The sequence below is a fragment of the Taurulus bubalis genome (genome assembly GCF_910589615.1).
Source record: "Taurulus bubalis genome assembly, chromosome: 8".
Lineage (NCBI taxonomy): Eukaryota > Metazoa > Chordata > Actinopteri > Perciformes > Cottidae > Taurulus > Taurulus bubalis.
The window spans coordinates 8,247,212-8,255,400 of record NC_136596.1 but is presented as its reverse complement, the minus strand read 5'-3'; positions in this window follow the sequence as shown (position 1 = coordinate 8,255,400).

Below are 8,189 nucleotides of genomic sequence, written 5' to 3'. Positions count from 1 at the left end.
GACTTCACTTCCTCCATTCACCCTTCCCTCTCCGGCCGCAGTGCTCGTTGTCAGATTATCTATGTGCTGTTTGCCTTGCTTTATCCAGAACTGAAACTATTTATACTACTCAAATGTAAAATGTTCACGTCTTTATCGAGACAAACCTTGTACTATAAAAGAAAACTAACTAACAGGCCTGGTTTGAGTTTCTAGGCTCACGTACAGCATTAAAAACATGGAAATGGAATGTAAAATATCCACATGCACTGTTGGTGTTTTCATCGTTTTTAATATTATATGGTATTAAACTGAAAAGCAGTAACAAACAAGGCGCATGAGCTTCAGAGAGCAGAAAACCCTTTTGCACTTTGGATAAACACTACAAGCGCAACACAAAGAGGAAAACTGAATCACTTTACAACTCGTCACCGTTTGCAAACCTCAGCTTCCGTCACCGTTCTCAGAGTCCAGTCCAAAGCTAGTGGTGACATTGCTGTGATGTTTTTAAGATTATACTGGAATTTAGTTTCCTTTTTATCCGTTCCTGAGATCTATGTGTACATTTCGTGGATTAGCTGAGGAGAGACCCATGCATTAACCCAGATGGTGCTTTGTATTGAGAGTATAACGTAGTTTGTTTGACTATTTCTTTACTTGTTCATGGAGATGAGGTACTTGTCTGTTGCATTTGTACAGCATGGCTATTTTCTGTGGTTTTTATTCTGTAATTTATTATTGTTTTCTGGGATGCAAACCTGTATGTATGTATGTATGTATGTATGTATGTATATGAGGCTTTTTAAGTTGTATGAGTGCAAGTGTGTGTGCGCGCAGGAGTTAAGTTATTCCATTATTCAGCTCAGCTAATGCTCTTACAGTGTGTTTCTTCTTTCAATTTGATTATCGTCTCTCGCTCTCCTCTACTTGCTTTCAGATTTCACTCATCAACAACTTACAAACCCAGGGAGGTAACAGTTCTTGGCTCGCAGGTCTGTCTATGGGATATAAATAATGTGAATGAACGTCCCTTTGAGAATTGTGTATGCTGTCATATTTATGTTTGTCCTTTGCAGTTTATGTCGGGCTTCTTTTGTTTTATGTTTGCATTGAGGAAAACAAGCAGTGATCGCGATTCATTTTAAGTTGATCGTAACGCCGAAAATGAAGATACGGAAAATAAAATGTGAATGTCGTAAACTGTCTGTTGTATTTTATTATTCTTAAATGTGTGCTCATGAGGACCTTTCTCTCAAACTTGGTAAAGTAACTGTAATGGATCCTAGCCAAGTTATGGGAAGAAAGAGAAACCAAAAACTTGAAAATAGAAAAAAAAAGTTCTTACAATCTGGATCTAATTTTCATAGTTTTGCTTTACCCTTTTGGTTTCACCTTCTGATGTTGGTTTGGATAATTTGGTTAAACTTTATTTAATGGGTCACTCATGTTTTCAATACCTCATCCACTCCTTTGTAAGGCTGTCTAGCATTGTAGCCGTTTCTCTGCACTTACCTGGTGAGAAACATGTTCACATATATGGGATAAATGAGGATTTACAAATACGTTTAGTTTAGGTGTACAGAGAATATGTATAAGCATTGTGAGTTTAAGATTTTAGGGGGATTAGTGTTGTAGTTTTACAAATCAGGGACTTTGTAACTCACATCTCTGTCATTGATCCTCCTGTCCATACTGAAAAGATTTCTTCCTAAAGCCATCTTCGTGAAAACGATAGGGGACATAATCCACTGTTTTCTTTCTGGGCAAACATATATTTTAAAGTTCAACCAAAGGTAATGTGATGCTTCAGCAGTCTGAGTTGACGATCGTGTTGCTATCGCTCCACCACAGCTCAGCAAGGGAATAATGTCTCTGGAAATGAAGGAGAAATTTGTTACAAAAACACAAGGAAGATATCCAAGGAATATATATAGAGCTATAGATGTATAGCGAGAGGAATCATTTCCCCTTCAGTATCTGCAGAGAGAGGTATGTATACATCTATATATATATATATAGTTATCTATCTATCGATCTGTTCTCTGCAGAGATAGAAGGGGGCAGTATTCCTCTTTATGTAGATGGTAATTTTGCAGGTGATAAAGAGATAATGTTTTTGTTTCCAGGCAGATGCAGCAGTTAAATCTATCAAGAAGAGGCTTCACAAATCTGATGATGTAATGGTTTGTCCTCAATCAACCTCCTGCTGCACAGCAGCTATTAGATCAGTGTTGAGGGCTATAGAAAAATATTTTATTTGTTTCACAGAAGCCATCAGGAGTGGTAAAACTGTCTTCTTGTAGTTTATTTCAAAACTATGACATGAACCTGACAATTAACCTTTGAAACACGTAACATCACCGGTAGCTGTCTACAAAGCTCTGTCTGGATTTAGTTTGAGTTGATTTATTTCTGGGCTAATAGAGCATAAGTAGACACTCAATCACTGCATGTCAGTGGCACAGTTGTATAAGCATTTGTTTAGCAATGTACCTCCGCTGCTCAAGTGCCCTCGAGTAACCTAATCTTTTGCTTCTGAGGAAATGAACAAGGAGAGAAGAAAGTAAGAAAAAGCCGGCATAAGCACATGTCTTTAAAAGAAGTATTGTATGATGCTGAATAGATATAAATGGACAGAAGGATGCAGGCGAGGGCTAAAAGACATGGCAGAGAGAGAGAGTGAGTGTGTGTGTGTGTGTGTGTGTGTGTGTGTGTGTGTGTGTGTGTGTGTGTGTGTGTGTGTGTGTGTGTGTGTGTGTGTGTGTGTGTGTGTGTGTGTGTGTGTGTGTGTGTGAAAGCAAAGAGGACGAGAGGAATTTGGAGAGGTGGACAAGAATGTTAATCTGAGGAAGGCAGCAGGGGGAGAAAAGCTCTTTTCCTCTCTAAGCCCCACGCCCTCACTTCCTGTCCCTGCTGTCAATCAGAGCAGCTGAAGTGCATCCAACAAAAGATCCACCCACCAACACATACCCTCCAACCACCACCATAAACAGCAGCACCAACCAACCAATTAACTGTGTGTGTGTGTGTGTGTGTGTGTGTGTGTGTGTGTGTGTGTGTGTGTGTTGCAGGGTGGAGGATTCTCATGTTCATCAGAGACGCTTATTTGGAAATCTCTCTCTCTCTCTCTGTCTGCATTCAAGCAGGCACCAAGCCCAGCCTCCATCCTCACACTGACGAGCTCATTTCTGTAGTCTAAGTGTGGCTCCGTGGGCCTCTAGTAGCGTAGCCAATTAGTGCCAGTGTCCGACTTGGCTGCTTCTCCAACTCACTGGTGGTCCCACTGAGGGACAGAATGGCTCCAATGAAAAGGTACAAGTCCACAAAGAACGGCCTGACAAAGACGTGTGTGTATAGGCTGCATGTCACAGCAGCACACAAGACTGGAAAAACTGTGTGTGTGTGTGAGTGAGATGGTTGAATGGATAAAAAAGATGCCACTAACACAAACTTCAAAACCAGTGTGCACAGTGTTTCAGCTTAACACCAACCATAGTGTTTTTTCCCGTGTGGCTCTTGCCTGGCTCCTCCCTCCTCACGACGGCTCATTCACCTCACCTGTCCAGTCTGCTCATCAACTCAGCCGTATATCTACCCCAGCTTTCCATCCACTCATCGGCAGATCGTTGTTGCAACTGCAGTGGTAGTTAGAACTGCTTTGCCGAACAGTAGTGATGTATTCTCAGCTTATTCCCTGTGTGATTACTTACTCGTACTTACCCTGTCTCTCTGTGCCTCCGGGATCATCCTCTCCGGTTCCCCAGGGTGCCGGCCACGCTCACACCCCACTCTGCCTGCCCTGCCTTGCTCGGCTCAGTCTCTCATCGGCCTCTCCACTGCTCCATCTCAACCTCTTGCCATTCTCAACACCCAATATCCCTGCAATAAACCTTTCACTTATTTTACTCCCCTTGTCTCCAAAACTACAGACCGCCACAACCATTTTAATTGTTACATTAAAATGTTACAATTAACGTTCATGAACTGAAAATACTGCAAAATGGTTTCTAAGACAAAAACACAGACAACTCCCAGACCATACAAAGCTCGAATTAAAGCATAGCTTGCTTCATTGTCTATTTTACTCTAATTGGAATCACAATTTACTAAATGAGCATCATGCTGTATTGAAGAAGAATTGAAGCTAGCGATTGAAATCTAAGTGTGTCTTAGATAGCATCTCTCACTGGTGGAGACACTAAGTGTTTTCTCGTAAAACTACAAGTACTCGTGTGCAGCTTTTTGTAAAAATCCTTCGAACACAACAGAACAAACAGGGTGGGTTTGGTTTTGTGTGTGTGTGTGTGTGTGTGTGCGTGTGCGTGTGCGTGTGCGTGGAGGATAGTAATCGTGGCTGGTGATAAACCGACAGAAGACAGCTTGACATAGATGAGAGAGTCAAACACATTGCGTTAAAATCCAATGCCCTGCAAACATTATCACAGACGTTCACATGGATCCACTGTTTTCTCTTTTGCATATGAATAGCCCTAGATAGTAGATACGCACACTCTCACACTCACACACAGACATAATTGGTTACGTAGGGAGCAGAGAGACAACTTGCACTTCTCGTTGCCGTGGTAACCAGGGAGACTGATTTTTCTAGAAGCACTTACTCACATCCCGTCTGTTATTCACTTGGTTTGTTCATTCATTCCTCCTTTTAGCCTTTCTATATACTACTCTCACACTGCCACACTGGCGGGTGTGTGCCAAGGAGGATCTCTCTCTCTCTCTCTCTCTCTCTCTCTCCCTCTCTCTCTTTCTCTCTCTCTCACACATTCTCTCTCTTCAACCCATTTCTATTCCCACCTCTCCTCCAAAAAGATGCCCCCTCAGCATGCATATGCAAATGAGGCAGACTTGAAACCAATTAAAACGGCTTGAATAACGAACAGCATTGTGCGCTCAGATCCTCTGACACAACATCTGAGCGGTTACACAATCCGTATGATACCAATTCAAAGAGCTCCTGTCTGTTTTATCGGCACAATGGAGACTGATTTGATAATTTCATCTGTACTTCCTTTTTTTAAAATTCCCAACCCCAATGCAGCATCGCTTTCCTGTCCCTGTCCTTCCACTTCTGTTTCCATCTACTCCTTTTGCCTCTGATCCTCCACTTCCCCCCTCGACGACCCCACAGCTCTCTCCAGGGTGTATCAGGTTATCATTGGCCAGCAAAGCAGGAAACAGGAAGTATTGCTCAATAGACAGAACTCTGGAGATAGAATAATCACACACACCCACACACAGGGACACACTTCCACATCAAATCACTCTTCTGTTTTGTAGCATGAGTGTCTTTCTGCAAAAAAGGGGAAAGTATGCCGAAGCTCCAGAGGACATCAATTATGGACAGATTCACAAGAACACAGGTGGGAAGAAAGACACAACAAAGTCTTCTGTACAGCATGGAAATATATACAAAATAACCCAATGTCATTCAGGATCAGCTTGCTTTCAATACATTAGACAGTAAGTGTCAAGAGGAACATATTTCTCATTATTTATTGTTATGTTTATTAGTGGAGTTCCTCATCCACGATTGGTCGATTGGCCCACTGCTACACAAGTGAAGTCTTCTGTGGAGGAATTTAGGGAAGTCTCAGGTACTTTTATTTAACATGGACATTTATACTCTCACATCAAACAGGGTATGTGTATCGTACTTACACACACAAGGCAAAGTTTGTTAAACAGAAGAAAAAACAGGAAGACTGGGTACACAAATAGATGGGAGAGAGAAATCCTGGTGTAAAGTTGGGGGGAAATGTAGAGAGGAAAGAGGAGAATAAAAATAGATAGATTCAAACGTTTGGATCGGAGAAAACAATAGGAGGAAAAAGATGCAGAGATTGTGAGGAGAAAAGAAGAGACAGCTCTTGTATCAGCTTTCTGTCAAAGAGAGATAGAGACGGTGAAAGAAAAGACAAAGAGACAGCAAACTCTGATAGTCCTGAGTCAGCGTCCAGCCAGACCCTGGACCAAGGCGACATAGAGTCGTCGATGGACGGACGCCAGCAAGGTCAACAGCCATAACCTTCATGTTAACACGAGGATTTACTACTCACTAAACACACTGTGCAGATGTATGCATAAAACACGCAGACACACTTAACATAAAGCATAAAGCATGGTAAGTTGATGGGAATCAGCCCGGTAAACATAATACTGATGAACGTGGTGGACGAGAGAGTGACTGGTGATGATAGATCCAGAGAGAGACTGACACAGACAGACTGGCACACGCATTGTCTCAGGAGTGTAATTAATATGTAAGTTAAAGTACGTCTGCTATGAGTGCAGCAATCGCTCTACGTCCTGCTCTCTATGCCTACATAATCCTTTTTGGTCCACTACCTTGGTCCTGAGAGCTCAATACACTGCAACTAAAGAACTGTCACCAATTTCACAACACACACGGAGCATTCCGAAAGGTACGTTTAATATAAAAAACACAACAAAATACATAAACGTGCTACAAATTAAGACAGTGCCAGCAAATATGAAGAACACGAGCAAATACAAAGTGTTTCAAGTTGCACAGAACAAAAGATAATTAAGTGGAAAAACCAAGCCACTAAAGTCACTCCATGATTTAACGTGAAAGAGCTTATGTTAGTCTCTGTAAGTCCCATAGAAAAGCTCAGTGTAGCGGCTGTGCGCTAATGGAGGTGGAGTTATTAACCAGACTTACACTTGTCTGGAAAATTGTTGTCTTCACTATTAAAGTCTTTTCTCTTGTGAAGCTAAAAAACCTGGGTTGAAAACACTTCAGATAAACGTTTAATCTGACGTTTGTTTCTTTTGTCAAAGTAAGTTTTCTAGTGCAGCGTCTCATCCGCCTTATCGGCGCGCACGAAGCAGTAACGGGCTCATCACTGCCGCCTGAGACCGGAAGGCATTAAACACCCGCTAGCATGACAATTGCTAAGAACTGTGGGTGTATAGTGGGTGTTTTTTCCCCAAATTGCCAAAAGGTGCATTCCACACTCAACTACAACTACAACTGGCAATACAAAAGTGAGATTAACACTTTCTCTGAAGTGTTTTCTAATCCCTTTCTCGGTTGTGCCAGAGAAAAGACTTCAAGGATGAAGACTAATTGATTTTGCAATTGTACGTCTGGTTAACTGGCCCACCTCCATAAAAAAAAAGCACAAAGCCACTTCCCTGAACCGTCCAAATGTTTGCCAACATTCACTTACTTTAAATTAGGTGTACAGCAGATATCTGCAATAATATTTGAAACATTTATTTAGGATGTTAAATCAGAGATAAACTCAAATAATTTGCTCATTTTCCAACCACTGACAGGTAGTCAATGTCAGTAAAAGTCTGTATTTCTTATGTTGCCTCTTTTTATGGCACGTTTTTAATGCCTCATATGTTAAATTGGTGAAGATGTTTTTTTCATTTGCTGGTGTTTGGTCTATTTCTATGTTTCCTTAAAACAGTTGCAATGCAGTGTGCTTTCAGGGCTCTTTGCATGCATCCAAACTGTTAATGCAAACTGTTAATGCAAAAGTGCAAACAGAATTAATTATTCAAAGAAGGATTTAACAACATCTTTTATTTGTACGTCCATGTGCATGTGCTTGCAACTTCGTCTTTAATTGACAGAAGTAATTGTCAAAGGAGAGATTGATGAGGGAGGAATTTTAAACAGACAATCACTCAGCAGCAACAAGCAGAGAATTCGGGTGCGATACAGATAGCTTGTTTAAAACCTGAGCACCCCTGACCAGACCGATCAATAAAAAACGATTTTTCAAAGTATAAACACGTTACCTTTTTTTTTTTTAGGTGGCGAATTAAGGTTTCCTCCAGTGCTTGTCCTAAAATAATTGGGATGCATGTCTTCTCCCCTCAGTTGTCAATCAAAAAACTGTAATCCACCAAAGTCTTAAATATATGACCTCCTAAGCGACCCCAGTGCTTGAGTGTGACTGTCAAGGTAATAGGTAGCTTCCAATCCCATCAGAGAGAAAAAGCAGTTGTGTGACCCTCCTCTAAGATTTAGGAGGTAATTTAAGGATTGGGGCAGGCAGCCAGTACTCGACTGCAGCAATTGACAGGAGAGTTGTTATCGATGCAGAAGGCAGAGATGGGATGAGGGGTGAATTCCTGACTGAAAGAGCTTGAAAGCACTTTGGTATGTTAAGAGCAAAGACCCACAGGAGCCACAATACATCAGAGTGTGT